General features: G+C 43.3%; 1 long non-coding RNA gene across 1 annotated transcript in view; it reads left to right on the top strand.

Moving 5' to 3' along the window:
- The window catches only part of LOC129549014 (uncharacterized), a 74,257-nt gene that overhangs the window by 39,214 nt on the left and 14,865 nt on the right, over positions 1 to 20,178 (top strand). Inside the window, exon 2 of the long non-coding RNA XR_008684433.1 lies at positions 4,878 to 5,112. This is a non-coding gene — a long non-coding RNA (uncharacterized LOC129549014). The remainder of the gene's footprint in view (positions 1 to 4,877; positions 5,113 to 20,178) is intronic.

Here is a 20,178-nt window from a genome sequence, read left to right as displayed (position 1 = left end):
CCTCAATTATATTACATTGTTTTTACATATCTGTCCTCTAATACTTCCTTGCTCCTTGGAAGAAAAGCTATGACAAACCTGGACAGCATATTAAAAAGCAGAGACATTAACTTTGCCACAAAGGTCCATCTAGTCAAAGCTATGGTTTTTCCATTAGTCACATATGGATGTGAGAGTTGGACCATAACAAAGGCTGAGTGCCGAAGAATTGATGTTTTTGAACTGTGGTGTTGGAGAAGACTCTTGACAGTCCCTTGGACTGCAAGGAGATCCAACCAGTCCATCCTAAAGGAAATCAGCCCTGAATATTCACTGGAAAGACTGATGCTGAAGCTGAAGCTCCAATCCTTTGGCCACATGATGCAAAGAGTTGACTCATTAGAAAAGACCCTGATGCTGGGAAAGATTGAGGGCAGTAGGAAGAAGTGGACGACAGAGGACAAGATGGTTGGATGGCATCACTGACTCAATGGAAATGAGTTTGAACAAGTTCCAAGAGATGCTGAAGGACAGAAAAGTCTGGTGTGCTGAAGTCAATAGGGTTGCAAAGAGTTGGACATGACTGAGTGACTGAACAACAGTAGCTTCTAACACAGAAATTGATATACATAACATGGGTTCCATTTGTAATCCAGTCTCCTGGTGTTAAAAATGTCGGTGCTTTTTATACGTTTACCGTTTTTGGCCAAAAATATTCCTGTTTGTGTGTTCTCATACACAGATGCAAGAATTCCTCTAGAGTAGAAACTTGGAGTGAAATTTCTGGGTTGTTTGAATGAATGAATGGAAACATTATCATTGCCATCTTCATTACACATCACCTTGGAAACGTGGAGCCCATTTTATGCTTGTAAAAAAAAAATGAGGCAAAAAGAAGTAACATGTCATGATGGCATAATTACGGCATGACACAAAACACAAATCTTGATTTCAAACCTCTGTGCAAGAATCGCCATAGGTGATTATCATAGGCAGGCTGAAAGATCCTGAAGCCCAAAAGTTAGTCTTCAAAATTCCAGTTTCCAGCGAAGGTATTTTTACATTTGAAAACATTGCTCGGGCATTAGATTTTGAAATGTCTTTTCTCATTTCTCTGTCTTTTTAATTTAAAAAACCAGAGCAGTCTTTTCTTGTTGATCTAACCAAGACAAGCTTGGCCAAATAATTCCAGGAGGCATCTGCAACTCTTATGACTGAGGTCCAAGTTGGTCTAAATTAACCTGCTGGGCAGCTTGCAAATTCCTTTCCTACCCTGAGCAGTTTTTTCCTCTGCTCAAGGATGGTAACTAGCAACTGTGCGATGGTTCTGATACCGAAGCCACAATTGCAGGGCTTAAATTTAGGCCACTGCCTTGTGTTGCCAATTTAGAGAAGATGTGGTTACACCAACAGTCACTTAGGCTGCTGACATTTCTGCTGTTTTGAATTTAAAATAAAAGTCACTTTTTCTTCTCTAACAAAATTAATTTGCCCTTGACATAGGAATTAAATGACACATTCATCAAGATATTTCTCATCCACAAAATAAATCGAACATCTCAACCCAGAAGTCTCATGGGATAGTAATTTGCCAATATTTAGTACTTATTCTATTTCAGTGTTTCCAGTAAATAGAAAGAAACCTTTTCTAAGTTTTAAATTTGCTTTTTGTGACATCATTGTATATCCAGCATTAATAGATGACAGTTTCTGCATAAACTGGTGACACCCTTATCATAAACACATTGTGATAACTGGATAGGTGGAAGATTTCCTATGGAAAATAAGCAGCGTAGATTTACTTCTTTCTTGGCTATGAATATATATTAAACCAATGGGCATATGAAGATATAAGCAGAAATGTTGGTACATTCATAGACAAAAGTTTTGCGTTTTCCTGTCCACAGCAGAGTAGACAGATGTGTTGTTCCCACCATAGTACAGAGAAATATTTAAGATGAACCTCTTTTCTCTGAACAGTTCCTGATGAGTTTTCAAACAATCCCAATCTGTGTTTGTAGACATACAATCTCTTATACAACCTAAGCCATATGGGGAGTTTAATGTACAATGGATTAGGGATAAAGAGGCAAGAAAAACATTAGATAGTTGGTGATGAACAATAAGAGCAATTGATTTGCAACAGGAAAAAAGGAGGTATTTTTAGAAGAAATAGAGCTAAGCAGATGAGAAAATGTTTTTCATAAAGATCTGTAGAGGTCACATTGAATTTGAATGGCCTCTTGATTCTGATTTGATTATGTGTAGTCTCTCATGTCAATGGGAATAATTGTGAAACCAAAGCAAACTTCGATTTGTCAGTGTTGGGTTCTGGCCAAAATCGCCAGTCCTTCTTATTGTGACCTGAAAATTGTGCATTAATTTTAAGTCCTCTTGAGCCTGTCTTTCTTCTTTCCATTATGGCAGATGATACAAATAGTTACAACTTTTGAATAATTAAGTGCAGATATAGCAAAACCTATTGAAGACCTTAATTACCAATGAAAAGTAGTTAAATTGGTTGGGCCTACGAGTGATAGAGTAAATGCACAGATCACTCGGTTTTCTGTTTACTCATTTTATTAATTTTATAAAAAGTAGGTGACATAGAAAAATACTTATTCATACTCTCAACAGCAAATTTTCCTTAGAAGCTTAGGACAATAGGAGTGTATTCTTTAAAGACCTGGAATTGAATGACTAAAAATAAGAGAGATGAATTTAACAAAAAGACAAATCTGGGTTAGTAATATTTCAGTTTTAGTAGTCTACAGAAGACTTAAAAAATTAAATTAAAAGGACACAAACTAGTTAAGGGATGTTCTGATTAAATTATTGAGAAAGACTTAGTTCCCTTTAATGAAAAACATCATTATTTTTTAAGAGCTGACTGTCTATAGAAGGATTAACAAGTTTAAACAAAAGAGTATAAATGGGTCATTTCACTGAGGCATCCTGAGCAGCAATACTGTGTAAACCCGTGTCTGAAATAGACCTGCCTTGGTAAGAAGTGTATTTTGTTGGGAGAATAACTGATGGCTTGGCGTTCATGATTCGGTTCATGTGACTCCTTTCATCGCTGCTAAAGAACGGTCTTAAAGCAATGGCCCTTTGAAGTGGTCTTTTCTCCAGACTTAAAACTATTGATCTGACCTGGTTAAGCTGTTCAAGAAAATGCCTCAGAAACCCTACATACATAAGGAGCCCTGACACCAGCGTCTTGACCACTTCCTAACTCAGAAAATTACATTCTGATTATCAGTGTTCTCTCTTCTTGTGGGCTCTATTTTTAAAAGATTAACGGCTCTGGTTGGAATCTAATTTCCTTTTAGAATTAATGCTGCAAAATTAATGGGCCGGCCGGTCACGTTTCAAGAGGTAAATGCATGGCTATGCTTGTTACGGTTGGGGTCACTTTTCTGAGTCCTCACTGACTCACAAGCTGTGGGTCTGCACAAGGGCTGAGACTTGTGAGCTGAGACGCCCCAACTGTGGTGAAGATGCCCAGCAGGGGGCGCTGGGGAGCATCCTCGTCACCTTTCTTCCAGTCTATCCAATCGTCTGATTTTTTCAGGAATCTCTAGTGTTGAAGTTGCTACGTGAATAAGCACCCAAGTCTCTGTGAACCCTTCCCCTTCTTCCGCAAGAAGGACATGCACACATTTATACACCCGACCCACTGTAAGTCGCGTTAGAGTGGGGGCTGTGTTTCCCAAATCTAGCTCAATGCTTAGCACATGGTATGTGTTCACGGCATATCTCTGGAAGAAAGGGAGGAGGTCCTTTTGACTTTCATTCTGACTTTCATTTCCCTTCTCCCAGTGCAGTCCTGAGGATGGTCTTGCATCACACATGTGTGCTAGGAGTGGAATAACCCGCCAGCAAAGATCAGTGTTTGCGCATGCTCATGCTGGCTGGTACACAAACTGATGCCCACACTCACACCTTCATAAGCATGGTTATTCAGAAGGGTTTTCTACAAACAGGACACACGCTGATTTCCTACACATGAGAGGACCATCCTCATCTGAAACCTCCACGACCCTCTGTATGCTTGGCTGCTCAGTCGTGTCCGACTCTTTGCAGTCCCAGGGGCTGTAGCCTACCAGGCTCCTCTGTCCATGGGATTTCTCAAGCAAGAATACTGGAATGGGTAGCCATTCCCTTCTCAAGGGCTCTTCCCGATCTGGGGATCAAACCCGGGTCTCCTGCATTGCAGGCAGATTCTTCACCATCTGAGCCACTAGGGACCCTCTATCCTGACGTATTTCTCATGACCCTTGCACTTTCCCACGACCTCTGACTTTCCTAATGACGTGGTCACAGACCCTTGAAGGTGTAGTGTCTTTGAAACTCTTTTTTTTTTTACAAAATTATTTTCAGTGATAATCATATAAAACCTATAGTAACCATGATTTTCTTAACTTATCTTTAGTTTTAAACCAAATAATATTTTTTAGTAAATTAATTTGGGTTTTAAAAAATACTATTCAAATTCTATAAAATAGCACATGCAGGAACTAAAATTTGCACTTATGGAGTAAAATCATTATTCTTTGCAGTTTACACACTGCTTCATTATCTTAGGTTTTAAATGTGAATTAAAATTATAAACGGACACACAGAACAAAATAACTGTAGTAACTCAAGTTTTGTTCCTTCTGCTTTACAATCAGAGTGTTACCATCACTCATTTTGAATCTGCTCCTTCAGTTCAGTTCAGTCTCTCAGTCGTGTCTGACTCTCTGCGACCCCATGAATCACAGCACGCCAGGCCTCCCTGACCATCACCAACTCCCGGAGTTCACACTCAAACTCATATCCATCGAGTCGGTGATGCCATCCAGCCATCTCATTCTCTGTCGTCCCCTTCTCCTCCCGCCCCCAATCCCTCCCAGCATCAGAGTCCTTTCCAGTGAGTCAACTCTTCGCATGAGGTGGCCAAAGTATTGGAGTTTCAGCTTCAGCATCAGACCTTCCAATGAACACCCAGGATTGATCTCCTCTAGAATGGACTGGTTGGATCTCCTTGCAGTCCAAGGGACTCTCAAGAGTCTTCTCCAGCACCACAGTTCAAAAGCATTAATTCTTCGATGATCAGCTTTCTTCACAGTCCAACTCTGCTCCTTAGAGGTAAGAATATTATAAGGTTTGGAGAGGGGAACCAAGCCCAACCAGAGACAAACTTACTCTCAAAACAAATGCAAATAGATTAGCCCTCAGGCTAGAGTATATAGCCTAGAAGTTGTAGAATTAACTTCCCTGTAGGATACAGTGTTTATTGTTGTTCAGTTGCTAAGCAGTATTTAGCTTTTCGTGAACTGAACTGACCCCACTGACTGCAGCGTGCCAGGCCTCCCTGTCCTTCACTACTTCCTGGAGTTTGCTCAGATTCATAGCCATTGAGTCAGTGATGCCAGCCAACCATCTCAGTTTCTGCTGCACTCTTCTTTTCCCTTCTCCTCCCGCCTTCAATCTTTCCCAGCATCAGGGTCTTTCCCAATGAGTCAGCTCTTCGCATCAGGTGGCCAAAGTATTGGAGTTTCAGCTTCAACATCAGTCCTTCCATTGAATATTCAGGACTGATTTCCTTTAGGATGGACTGGTTGGATCTCCTTGCAGTCCAAGGGACTCTCAAAAGTCTTCTCCAACACCACAGTTCAAAAGCATCAATTCTTCTCACTCACCCTTCTTTACGGTCCAACTCTCACATCCAGACATGACTACTGGAAAAAACCATAGCTTTGACTATACACACCTTTGTCGACAAAGTGATGCTTTTGCTTTTTAAGATGCTGTCTAGGTTGGTCATAGCTTTCGTTCCAAGGAGCAAGCATCTTTTAATTTCATGGCTGTTGTTACTGTCCACAGTGACTTTAGACTGCGGAAAATAAAATCTGTCACTGCTTCCACTTTTTCCTCCTGTATTTGCCATGAAGTTATGGGACCATATGCCATGATCTTAGTCTTTTGATTGCTGAGTTTTAAGCCTGCTTTTTCACTCTCCTCTTTCACCTTCCTCAAGAGACTCTTTAGTTCCTCTTCACTTTCTGACATTAGAGTGGTATCATCTGCATATCTGAGCTTGTTGATATTTCTCCCTGCAGTTCTGATTCCAGCTGGTGAGTCATCCAGCCCAATATGATGTACTCTGTGTATAAGTTAAATAAGCAGGGTGACAATATACAACCTTGTCATACTCCTTTCCCAATTTTGAGCCAGTCCATTGTTTCATGTCTGATTCTAACTGATGCTTCTTAACTCACATACAGGTTTCTTAGGAGATGGGTAAGTGGTCTGGTATTCCCATCTCTTTAAGAATTTTCTACAGTTTGTTGTGATCCATACAGTCAAAGGTTTTGGTGTAGTCAATCAAGTAGAACTAGATATTTTTTCCTGGAATTCCCTTGCTTTCTCTATGATTCAGCGAATGTTGGCAATTTGATCTCTTGTTCCTTTGCCTTCTATAAACCCAGTTTGTACATCTGGAAGTTCTCGGTTCATGTATTGCTGAAGCCTAGCTTGAAGGACAAGTAATAAAAATGTGTTAAGTGAAGTTGACATGTATAGCATCAAAACTCAATAGTAACTGCAACTGTTGTTTATAACTTAAACCAGGGGTTAGCAAACTTTTTCTGTAAGGGCCAGTTAGCAAATATTTTATTCTTTGCAGCCATCTGGTCTCCATCACATCTACATAATTCTGCCTTTACAGCATGAAAGAAAGGGGCCATAGATAATACGTAAATGAATGAGCATGGCTGAGTTCCAATAAACCTTTATTTACAAAACCAGGCAGCCAACTGGATTTAGCCCACAGGCTATAATTTGCCAAACCCTGACTTAAATCAACAAAAGACTTTCTTGGAAGGTGGAGTATTTTATCATTGACTTTGTTTAGAATGGCTCTTAGTCAGTTTTATTATTTTTTAAAATTCTCTGTGGAAAACGCACCCCCTTGTTGCCAAATCTGGGTTGTACCCACTGCCCGCCCTTGGGCCATTATTGTTTACTTCTAACTTAAAGGCAAAATCAATGTCCAGTTCTTCTTGGTGGCCCTGGAACCTACCACAGGGTCTTGTACTGATATTATTTGCTTAATAATTGCTTCTGAAATACAGTTGACCCTTTAACAGTGAGGGGATGAATCTACATATAACTCAGAGTTGCCAATCCTTATCCATGGTTCTTCCATATCCTTGAATGAAACCAACCATGGGCCGTGTAGTACTGTAGTATTTACTACAGAAAAATATCTGTGTGTGGCGGACCCAACACAGTTCAAACTTACGCTGTTTAATGTCAGTTGTAGATTGATCTTAACTATACCTTAGATTTAAACCTAGACTTACATGCTGATTACTTTCATACAAATTATTTAGTGTGTTCATAGCAAGCGTATTTTAAAAAAATAAAATATTATATATGAATCAAGTATATTTATACTTTTCTTTCTACCATTAAACAAGCTTCTCCCAGAATTCCTCAGAAAACAGGTCTATACATTCTTCTAACTGTTCATTTATATACTTAGGAATAGTTTGTTTCAATAAATGGATTGAAAATGTCATTTCTTTTTTCATCTGCTGCTTCTACTTCATCTTATGCTGAGTCATCATCTCCCAACCCATTTCTTTCCCGTTTTATTTGCGAACTTAATGGTTTGAGAATTTTTGCTACTGCTGCTGTTGCAAGCGCTTCACACCCAACCAGAATTCTTTGTGGTTTCATCTTTACCTTTCCCACCACCTGGCTCTCTGAGGCCAGAGCTTGCCCATCCTTCTGTCTTGTAATCTTTGCCAGCTGTCTCAAAGCCTCTGCCATGGCAGGTTAAGAGAACAGATGTCACTGTGTCACCTTTTCTCCACCACCCAGGTCCCAACACACGGGCAGGTGCTGCACCTCCTGCAGAAACCTGTTGGCTTTGCCATCAGCTTGTCTTGTAAAATTTCCAGGGTGATATCTCTCCTTGGTATGAAATCTGATTTTCTGAAGAGAGTGGCTTTCTTTTGCCTGACTATGTTTCCCCTCTTCCACTAGCTTCTTGTGCCGTGGGAATGGTGATGGCATTTGGCTTTATTTATTTTTTTCTGCCACAAGGGGTAGCCTGTAGGAACTTAGAGATCTTAGTTCCCCAACCAGGGATTGAACCCGTGCCTTTGGCAGTGAGTCCTAACCAACAGACTACCAAGGAAGTCCCTTTCTTAGCCTTTCTTTTCCTGACTCCAAGTCGCTTGTCAGTTAGAAGCAGAGCCAGCACAGTGCTATCAGATGCCAGTGTCTCCTTATGAGCTGGATCCCCTTGAGAAAACGTCCTTTGTAAGCCTCACTTTATCTTCTCTTTAAAGTGAAGATAGTATCACCATTTTATAGAATTGATGTGGAGGTTCCGTAAAGTAGCAGGTGCACAGCCGCTGAACTAGACTCAAGCTTCAGCAGGAGCTCCGCATGTGGTACTGAATGTTATTTTAGGGCCGCCGTGTCTGGTTGCAGTTAGTGTGCTGCACAAACGTGCACAATCAGCTTGGAAGGGACCAAGCGGGAGCTCAAAGGGTTTGCTGCCATTTGTCTCCTGAGAGTACTCTCTCTGTTTGAATGTGTCTTCCTAAATGTCTGTCTTTGTTTTGACTCATCAGCAAGGAAGGTGATCAGTTCAATTCAGCTCAGTTCAGTCACTCAGTCGTGTCCAACTCTTTGCAACACCATGGACTGCAGCACACCAGGCCACCCTGTCCATCACTAACTCCCGGAGTTCACTCAAACTCATTTCCATTGAGTTGGTGATGCCATCCAACCATCTCATCATCTGTATTCACCTTCTCCTCCCACTTTCAATCTTTTCCAGCATCAGGGTCTTTCCAAAAGAGTCAGCTCTTTGCATCAGGTGGCCAAAGTATTGGAGTTTCAGCTTCAACATCAGTCCTTCCAATGAATATTCAGGACTGATTTCCTTTAGGATGGACTGGTTGGATCTCCTTGCAGTCCAAGGGACTCTCAAGAGTCTTCTCCAGCACCACAGTTCAAAAGCATCAATTCTTCGGCGCTCAGCTTTCTTTATAGTCCAACTCTCACATCCATACATGACCACGGGAAAAACCACAGCCTTGACTAGATGGACCTTTGTTGGCAAAGTAATGTCTCTGTTTTTTAATATAATGTCTAGGTTGGTCACAGGGTTTCTTCCAAGGAGCAAGCGTCTTTTACTCTCATGGCTACAGTCACCATCCACAGTGATTTTGGAGCCCAAGAAAATAAAGTTCGTCACTGTTTCCACTGTTTTCCCCTCTAAAGGAAGGTGATAAGGTGTTCATTATACCTTGTGGGTCTTTCACCTCTGAGAGTGCTCACAGGCTGCTTTTCCTTCCCTTTTCCCTAGGCTTCTTTTGGAAGGATTTGCCTTCTCCAGGGGGGACCCAAACCCGACACTAGGGCCCTGCATGGTGGCTCATATCTCCATCTCTGTTGGGCAGAGAGGAGCTCTTACTATTCAGTGCAAGCAGGTTGGAACTATTGACTGTGTCAGCTCTGTGCTGGGGGCGGGGGTTGCGTCCCTGATGCCTTTCCAGGTCTCCCTGTGGAGTAGAGGAGAGAAATGTGTAAAGGAGCAGAGACCGTGGAAAGGGGAGGGTTGGGAGGGTTTGGGGGGTTGGGATGTGACTCCCAGGATTCTCAGGGCAGCAGATCTTCCCAGTCTAGAGCTGGACAAACCAGGCCGGGGAAAGCCATAACTGTGCTGAATCTTAAAAGAGGAAGACTTGTCCAGGTAGACAAAAGCTTTCTAAGATGAAGGAGTTCAGGATAGAAATTAAACTTTGTATTAGCAGGGTTGTGCACCTTGTCAAAGGACAGGCCTCTTGAAGTGGTTTCGCGAGAACTTTTGAACCTTCACATGCTCAGTTTCTCAAGCTTCCTTGTCATCAGTGCCTCCGGGAAGTTGGCAGGAGGGTGCTGTCTGGCCTCTGAGAGGTGAGGGCAGGGGGCCCTGAGACCTGCCCCACTTGGCTGAGGATAAATTAGTTCCCGGACACTTCTCAGGCCTTGCGTGACCCTAGGCCTGGCCTTGACTCCAGCTCAGCCCGGCTGTAACCAGATCTCCGTGGCCACTTGCAGAGGAGCCAAAACCCTATTCCCAGAAGAAGTGATGCCAGTACCCATGGGGCAGCCTCTCTCCCTTCCCCACCTTCGACCCAGATCACCCAGGAAAACAGCATGACTGACAGTGAGCTGCCCTGGGCTTTCTTCAAGAGCGGGGATGGGGAAGCTATTATGTTGACACTTAAAGATTGTGTTCTTCCCTGAAAACGAAGCCCAGGGGTTGTGCCCCCGAGACTTCCCATCACTGTGTCACCAGCCGGGTACAGAAAAATCACACCACCTTATTCTGGTGGGTCCTCACTCCCCTAATTAAAGTCTCTGCTTGCTCCTCTGGGGCTGCGGGAAAAAGAAAGGGGTGGGGAGCTGCAGCCTTCCTCTGTCTGTGCCCCTGATCAGTCATGTCCGACTCTTTACGGCCCCAGGGACTATAGCCCACCAGGCTCCTCTCTCCAGGGAATTTTCCAGGAAGAATACTGGGGTGGGTTACTATTTCCTACTCCAGGAGACCTTCCCAACCCAGGGGTTGAACCCACGTCTCTTGCATCCCCTACATCGGCAGATGGACTCTTTACCTCTGCGCCACCGGGGAAGTCCCTATCTGGGAGAAATCAAATCTCTTGGTCCCCATTCAGATACTTCCATGGTTTCCTATAGACCTTCCAACATAGACCACCCACCATGGTGGGAGTCCTAGTGTGGGGGGAAGAACGTGATCTCCTTGTCTGGAGCCAAAAGACGGGTGGGTCTCTGCTCTGCTCTCACCAGCTATGTAAACTTGGGTTTCTGATTGTCGTCGTCCTCATTTGTAAGACAGGATCAAGTCATTTCCTACCTCACAGAGCCATGGTGAGTAGCCCACAAGACTACACATGCGTGATATTTAGCATTCTGCCTAGAACACAACAAGCTCCCCAGACAAGTTGTTTATCTCTTCCTTAATTTATATTGACATTTGAAGTTCTGAAAGTAGTACTTGCTCCAAGAAAAAAACAAAAACATAAAAATGCTGGACTGTGTACAAAAAGAAAGGAAGGGAGGAAGGAAGGAAAGAAAAAAGAAGAGGAAAGGAAGCTCTCTCCTCATTCTCTCTCCCAATGCGTGAAAATCATTCAAGCCTGGTGTCTCTTTCTCCGTTCAGTTTGGTTCAGTTCAGTTGCTCAGTCGTGTCCGACTCTTTGCGACCCCATGAATCACAGTCCATTATTTATGAACATATAACCTTAAATGGGGAAACACTGGAAACAGTGAGAGATTTTATTTTTGAGGGCTCCAAAATCACTGCGGATGGTGACTGCAGCCATGAAATTAAAAGACACTTGCTCCTTGGAAGAAAAATTATGACCAACCTAGACAGCATATTAAAAAGCAGAGACATTACTTTACCAACAAAGGTTCATCTATTCAAAACTTTGGTTTTTCCAGTAGTCATGTATGGATGTGAGAGTTGGACTGTGAAGAAAGCTGAGTACTGAAGAACTGATGCTTTTGAACTGTGGTTTGGAGAAGACTCTTGACAATCCCTTGGACTGCAAAGAGATCCAACCAGTCCATCCTAAAGGAAATCAGTCCTGAATATTTATTGGAAGGACTGATGCTGAAGCAGAAACTCCAATACTTTGGCCACCTGATGCGAGAACTGACTCATTTGAAAAGACTCTGATGCAGGGAATGATTGAAGGTGGGAGGAGAAGGCGAAGACAGAGGATGAGATGGTTGGATGGCATCACTGATTTGATGGACATGAGTTTGAGTCAGCTCAGTTTGAGTTGATGATGGACAGGGAAGCCTGGTGTGCTGCAGTCCATGGGGTTGGAAAGAGTTAGAAACTAAACTGAATCTTCAACATATTTTATGCATATATACCCTTTTATTTTTACTTTTTATTTGGTATCCCAACATACAGATGCCAAGGGGGAAGGGGGGTGAATGAGTTGGGAGGTTGGGGTTGATGTATATATGCCACTGATACTGTGCTGTTCAGCTGTGTCTGGCTCTTTGTGACCCCATGGACTGTAGCCCTCCAGGCTCCCTTGTTGGTGGGATTTTTCAGGCAAGAATACTGTAGTGGGCTGCCATTTCCTCCTTCAGTAGATCTTCCCAATCCAGGGATCAAATTCACATCTCCTGTTTACCTGCACTGCAGGCGAGTTCTTCACCTGCTGAGCCACCGGGGAAGCCCATGAACATATAACCTTATATTATGTATATATGTCCTTTTACTTTTATTCTTTGTAAAAAAAGCATAGAAACCCAATATTCTAACTATCCAGTAGTTTGCTTTTTCTGCTTTATGCCTGGTAGAGATAGATTCACAGTAGTACATAGAAGTCGATCTCTTTTCCTCCATTAACCGAATAATACTCTACTACACAACTAGACCACCACTTAACCAACCCGTTCCCCACTGACTGACAGACGAGCTGTTGCTAGTTGCTTACTTTTATAAATCATGCTGAGACAAGCATCATTGAGTGGACCTCTCTGTATGCATCTGGATATATCTCTTTATGATAAACTCCTAGAGGAAGCATTGCTGGGTCAAAAAATTGGCATATTTCGCACCTTAGAGAAACTGCTAAATTTTGCTTTCCAAAACACTGAGTTGTTTTCATATCAAACAACAGTGTATCAGGGACATTTTCCCCGTGGCATGAAATGGAACACCCAAACTTTCTATTTCTTTTTCTCTTTGGAACTGTCACACAGATGCACCACATTGAAAGACTATTTACCTCCTGGCCCCACCAAATAATTTTTGATATGCAAACTTCTACAGTCATAGGCCATCCAGATGTGTTTACTTTTATTGCTCAACAAGATGACAAGGAACTACTCTGGTCAGGCAAACTCTTGCTTTTATGGAGGGCAATAAAGAGGGAAGAATGGGACTTCTTGGGCTTGTAAACTAGATGTTTCTTTTGTGAAGGTCACATCTGATCTGCAGTGCCAGAATTTCTCTTATAAATCATCACCCAATTCTTGGAAGCATTTTGCTTCCAAAAGGAACCTGCCTGCTTTGCACTGGCAAAAAATAAGGGAGGGGGGTGCAGGATTTATGGTCCCTAGATCCGTTTCATGCCACCTTCTGAGTGGAGTCTTCATCTAAATTTGGACAGTGCAGTTACCTTTCCAGAACTTGATAACTGATGAATTCTCTAGCCTATGGATTGTCCCCGGGAGAATGTACAGAAGTGGATTATCTACCCAAGAGACTGTGACGAATTCAACTCCTTTCCACAGCATTTCCTTATAGCTCAGAAGACACTTTTTCTTGATGTTACAATCCGGAATCCCTCCTATTTTCAACTTTCAGGGATGTCTAACTATATGAATCATGACCAACTTCATTGAGAAAGTGTAAGAACACAGGGTGGGGGTGAGGACTGTCAACGCGTGAATTATCTGTACCCTTGTAGCAAAGCTAGGGTCAAGTGTTAATCAACAGCAGATGGGACAGAGGCCTGCCATTTCACTGAGGTGAAAGAAAGCCCTGATTGCTAGTCCTGCTTTCTCCCCTGACTTAGCTGTGTGACCTGAGGCAAATTACTTCACCTTTCTGAGCTTCAGGTTTTTTTCCTGTGCAACGTGGGCATAAGTCTTTGCATAACTCATCCTATGATGATGAAGAGACATTCCAAAATGGGTACAAGAATGTGCTGTCTACTGGGAAATATATCAACATGAAAGGTATGGTTAATATTTGGCTTTAAAAATCTAGCCTTCATTTTATGGTGTCTGATTTTCTTGGCATTCACCACACTTATGAAACCAATAATAAAGCCATGCTGTCAAGAGTACAATTAAGGACAGGTTGGAAAACTGCCCAGTTCCTAAGCATTTGATCTCAGTGGAGCGCAGCACGTTTGAAAGGGCTGGCAAAGCAGGAGCCAGATTTCTGGGGAAGTCCCTCCTTGTGGTCCTATCCGTCCGACCCCTCCCACCTGCCCTCCTTCTCCCCACTCCTCAGCAATTTGCTCTGCTTCCTCCCCTCCAAACTGAAGGGTCTCTGACCCCAAGACCAAGGTTTGTCCTGGGGCGGGGCTGGGGCAAGGCAGACTCCATTTTCATTTCTCTCTTTCCCACCCACCTAACTCACTCATGCAAATGAAGTCTTAGAAAAGTCTTGAAGGAGGAGGGTCAGAGGTCTGTGGTTTAGACAGATAAGTGAGAAGGGAAGGGCTGCTTATAAGAACACTGGATCTTTCTTGGCTCTGACTGGGGGTCTACCTTGCCCCACTCCCCATCTTTCCAGAAGCTGAGGGGGAAGGCTTTCCTGGACACACTGCGACGCTAAGTGAGCACACTTAGTTCACCGACTACCTTGCTCCAGGACTCCCATGGAGGTTGCATGCCTTTTATCCTCTGATTAAATCCTGAGCCACTGAGGGGACAAGCCAGAAAGGGAGACACAGTTCTGCAAATAAGTCAGCAGCTCTCAGATTCCCGTCCCATCTAGAGAGCTAACCCAGCCTACAAAAACCAGGGTACCCATCTCCAGGTCTGCCACGTCCCCACAACCAGATAAGCTCTCCTGGAGAAGGAGACGCAATGAGAGGCCACCTGAGAATGGCCACCCCTCTGCAGGGACCCCGTCACAGACTCGCTGTCCCTGCAACAGCCCTGCCTGTGGATCCAGCTGTGAGAGTCTCAGGCCCGCTATCCCACTCCTGCGGCCCAGAGACAGCAAGAAATTCTCGTTAGTTCTCAAATAAAGGAACTTAGGTCAGAGTTCCCGCCAGAAACAGGGCATACAGCCAGGGGCACAGAGTCGGGGAGGTGACACAGTCGGAGTAAACAAAAAGACTTTTCAGAAATCCTCAGGCCCCTCTCTCTTCCTGGAAGGTGGAAACAGCCTTCTAGAGGGGTCCCCAAAGGCCCACGCACAGCCTCTGAGTCCTGCCTGACACTCCTGTCGCTTTGCCTGTCGCTCTCCCCTCTGAAGGCAGATGACGTCTGTTGTCTAGCGCTTCTTCACTTGCAGTGTCTTATTCTTTTGTGAATTCATACTCTTGTGAGCTGGTGTGTGTGCCCAGTTGCTCAGTCATGTCTAACTCTTTGCGAACCCGTGGACTGTAGCCCACCAGGCTCCTTTGTCCGTGGGGATTCTCCAGGGAAGAATACTGGAGTGGGTTGCCATTTCCTCCTCCAGGGGATCTTCCCCACCCAGGGATCGAACTCACGTCTCCTGCATTAGCAGGTGGATTCTTTACCACTGTGACACCTGGGAAGCCCTGATAGCGTGTGTGAAGTAACTTAAAATATTTCATTTGATATTTTCTTTAGAATTCTCAGATGGTGGCAGGAAAGCATTGTGGAATGTTCGCTTGTAAAGGACGTATGTTGTGTGGTGTATGGTGTGTTTGTGTGTGTGTATGGTGTGAGTGCGTGTTGTGTATGCGGTGTGGTGTGCATAAGTGTGTATGTGTGTTGTGTTGTGTGTTTTGTGTGATGTGTGTAATATATAGTGTGTGTTGTATGGGGTGTGTGTGGAAGGTGAGTGTGGGTGATGCATATGTGCACTGTTAGACATGATGTGTGTGCAATATGTGAGTGTGTGATTTTTGTGTGTGGTGTGACATGTGTAAGTGTGCAGTGCGTGCTGTGTTATATGAGTTTTGTGTGTGGTATGTGTAATATATGGTGTGGGTTGTGTGTGTGTTGTGTGTGAGTGTGTGGTGTGTGTGTGGGCATGCACAGATGTACATGTCTTCACAAGCACACACATGCTTGTGAGCCCATGTCTTCTACACTGAACAGTGGGATAGTAACAGAACTAAGGAAACACGGGTCTCACCAACGTAATGCAAAACAAAAGATGTAAAACTCAGATATTAATTCACTCATCAGAGGACCATTTATAAAGGATTCAAATGCTCAGAACACATTTTGTCTTGGCTCAATCACAGGAGGACATCTGTAGGAAAACCAGGATTGCCTGGCCCACGATGCTTCGTTTCTTTGTTCACTTGATGTACATTTGTAGAATTCCTCCTATGGGTCATTCCCCTGTGCCTGTACTGCTGGCTACACAGTGCACAACCACAGGGATAGGGACCCTGCCTTCAAGGAGCGTGCAGTCCAGGGGAGAAAAAGCCCCTGACAGTGCAGCCTGGGAAGTGCTTTGACAGAGGAAGCACAGGGAACTCTGTACCCACCTCTGCTGTGTTCCCCTTCCTGGGTTATCCTCCACTGGACTGCAAGACTCCCTCTTGCTGCCCAAAGCTACCAGCCCCCAGCCTCAAATTGGGCCTGGCGCTGGGATGCCTTGAGGAACCCTCAGAGAGGAAAGCCATGTTAGACCCCCGCTGCAGGGAAAACCTTAGAAGCTGGCCACAAACTGGGCTTGAGCTTCCTTTAGACCACAGTGAAGAAGGAAACACAGGAGACCACGTGAGCACACTGTGTCTGGAAATACTCTGACAGATTGCATCATCAAACGGCATTACTCCTGACATTCATCTGTTACCGAATTGTGGACGTCAAGAGCTTCTAGAGAGTCCTGCGTTCTCTAACTGCCAAGTTCTCTCCTTTTCCCTCTTGATTCTCATCTTCCCCACTTTTGCAGAAATGAAAACACGCTAAGAAAATTTTTGAAATTTTTATTCAAAATTTCTTGCTATCTATAATAACCAAGGTGGATTTGGAAGCTATATTTAAGCCTTTATATTAAGAAATGGTTTAGGCATACCAAAGAATACATGTGCATGTACGTTACATTCAAGGTATAAAAATAAGGGCTTCGCAGGTGGCGTTATGGTAAAGAACCTGCCTGCCAGTGCAGGAGACATAAGAGACACGGGTTCGATCCCTGGGGTGGGAAGCTCCTCTGGAGGAGGGCACAACATCCCACTCCAGTATTCTTGCCTGGAGAATCCTATGGACAGAGGAGCCTGGTGGGCTGCCGTCCATAAAGTCGCAAAGACTTGGACTCGACTAAGCATGCATGTCTTTCAGAATGTTCCACAGTTTATTGTGATCCACACAGTCAAAGGCTTTGGCATAGTCAATGAAGCAGAAATAGATGTTTTTCTGGAGCTCTCTTGCTTTCCCCATGATCCAGCAGATGTTGGCTATTTGATCTCTGGTTCCTCTGCCTCTTCTAAAACCTGCTTGAACATCTGGAAGTTCATGGTTCACATATTGCTGAAGCCTGGCTTGGAGAATTTTGAGCATGACTTTACTAGCATGTGAGATGAGTGCAATTGTGCAGTAGTTTGAGCATTCTTTGGCATTCCCTTTCTTTGGGATTGGATTGAAGACTGACCTTTTCCAGTTCTGTGGCCACTGCTGAGTTTTCCAAATTTGCTGGCATATTGAGCGCAGCACTTTCACAGCATCATCTTTCAGGATTTGAAATAGCCTCTTGAGAAACCTGTATGCAGGTCAGGAAGCAACAGTTAGAACTGGTCATGGAACAACAGACTGGTTCCAAATAGGAAAAGGAGTACATCAAGGTTGTATATTGTCACCCTGCTTATTTAACTTATATGCAGAGTACATCATGAGGAACGCTGTGCTGGAAGAAGCACCAGCTGGAATCAAGATTGCTGGGAGAAATATCAATAACCTCAGATATACAGATGACACCACCCTTATGGAAGAAAGTGAAGAGGAACTAAAAAGCCTCTTGATGAAAGTGAGAGTGAAAAGTTTGGCTTGAAGCTCAACATTCAGAAAACAAAGATCATGGCATCTGGTCCCATCACTTCATGGGAAATAGATGGGGAAACAGTGGAAACAGTGTCAGACTTTATTTTTTGGGGCTCCAAAATCACTGCAGATGCTGATTGCAGCCAGGAAATTAAAAGATGCTTACTCCTTGGAAGGAAAGTTATGACCAACCTAGATAGCATATTAAAAAGCAGAGACATTAATTTGCCAACCAAGGTCCATCTAGTCAAGGCTATGGTTTTTCCCGTGGTCAAGTATGGATGTGAGAGTTGGACTGTGAAGAAAGCTGATGGCCGAAGAATTGATGCTTTTGAACTGTGGTGCTGGAGAAGACTCTTGAGAGTCCCTTGGACTGCAAGGAGATCCAACCAGTCCATTCTAGAGGAGATCAATCCTGGGTGTTCATTGGAAGGACTGATGCTAAAGCTGAAACTCCAATACTTTGGCCACCTCAGGCAAAGAGTTGACTCACTGGAAAAGACTCTGATGCTAGGAGGGATTAGGGGTGGGAGGAGAAGGGGATGACAGAGAATGAGATGGCTGGATGGCATCACTGACTCGATGGACATGAGTTTGGGTGAACTCCAGGATTTGGTGATGGACAGGGAGGCCTGGCGTGCTGTGATTCATGGGGTCGCAAAGAGTCGGATACGACTGAGCGACTGAGTACTTAAACCTTTGCATATGGCTCTCTGATGAATGAATGAATCTGTAAAAGCAACTGTGTTTGTGATGGCCACGTATTTTCCTTGCTCATCAGTCCTTCATCTGTGTCTGACCATCTTTCTGGGGTCATTTTTCTTTCTTATGGAGTGTATCCTCTATAGAAGTTCCAAGGGTGAAGATCTGCTTAATAGATTCTCTCATTCATTACTGTTTGCCTGAAAAATATCTTTATTTTGCTGAAAGACATTTCCACTGGGTACACAGCTTTGGGGTGAGTTGTTTTCTCCCAGCCCTCTGAATTTGTTTTTATTTTTAATTTTAAATTTATTTATTCTTCTAATTAAAGGATAATTGCTATACAGAACTGTGCTGGTTCCTGTCAAACATCAACATGAATCAGCGATAAGTATACATATGACTTGTGACTGCTCTTCATTTTACCTCCTACTGTCCCCATTGCAGAAGCAACTTCCTGTCTAATTGTATCTCCTTTTAGGTCATTCCTCTTTTCTCTCCTCTACTTTTCAAACAGGTTTTCAGCTGTTTCACTACAACAAATCAGTACAATTTCTCTTAATTGCAATGCATTAAAATTCTTAAATTTAGAAATTCACAAGTTTCATGAATTCAAGAATATTGACCACCACCTGTTCAATGTTAGGTGAATAGCCCTGTATTCATTTTATCATAGCTTTCCATAAGACCAGCTGAATGTGGGTTAAGTTATGCACCTTCTCACTTTATGTGCATTTCCGACCGTGTTTTCCTTGTTTCCACTTCTGTACTAAAGTCAGGAAAACTTTCCAAGATTCACTTGGTTTTCTCCATTTCTCTGCTCAGCTTTTCTAAGGGAACTTCTCTGGTGGGATTTCTCCAATGGAGCTTGTCTAAACCGCCTTTAGTCTCAACACTGAGTTTCAAACTTTATTCGTTTTTGATTTATTTCTGGACAATGCATTGTTGCTTTTCAAATATGACTCATCAATTTTCATACTGGCTTTTTTTTTTTTCATGTTTTCAACTTATCCTTTTCTTATTTTAAGCATATGTGCTAAATTGCCTCAGTCATGTCCTACTCTGTGAGACCCTTGGAACCATAGCTCACCAGGCTCCTCTGTCCAGGGGAATCTTCAAGAAGAATACTAGAGTGAGTTTCCATGCCCTCCTCCAGGGGATCTTTCCTATTTTAAACATAGTTACTTTATATTTTCATCTAGTAAATTCAATATCTGATATTCTCTGGCTTTATTCAGCTGTATATTGTTTATGCAGACCCTTGTTCGTTGTTCCTTATTTACATATGTACTCTATGATCTTTTTTTAACTCAGGAATTTTGGAACTTTCTTTGAATCTGTTCTTGAGAAGAGTAAAGGTCCCAAGTGCCTGGAGCCACCACCAATCTGGCACCAGAATGTCACCCTCTCAGCTTGATTTTTGCCAACCACCTGCCTACTAGGAATAATGTCTGAAACCCATGTGCAGTTGTTTAAGTTCTCAGAGAACACTTCTTTCCTCTTACCAGAATCAACACTGACACTAGATAACATCCCTGGTGGTGGTTTAGTCACTAAGTCATGTCCGACTCTTGCTACCCCATGGACTATTGCCCTTCAGGCTCCTCTATCCGTGGGATTCTCCAGGCAAGAATAGTGGAGTGGGTTGCATTTCCTTCTCAGATAACATACCTGGTCACTTACATTTTGTGGAAGGATATACTTTGGTTCATCCTTTCACAGAGGGCATGAGCCTTTGAAGATCCTAGATTT

The sequence above is a fragment of the Moschus berezovskii genome, chromosome 1, assembly GCF_049115385.1.
Source record: "Moschus berezovskii isolate FMDL1 chromosome 1, NW_MosBer_1.0, whole genome shotgun sequence".
NCBI lineage: Eukaryota > Metazoa > Chordata > Mammalia > Artiodactyla > Moschidae > Moschus > Moschus berezovskii.
Note: the sequence above shows the minus strand (reverse complement) of the source record. Positions and strands in the feature narration are given on the sequence as shown.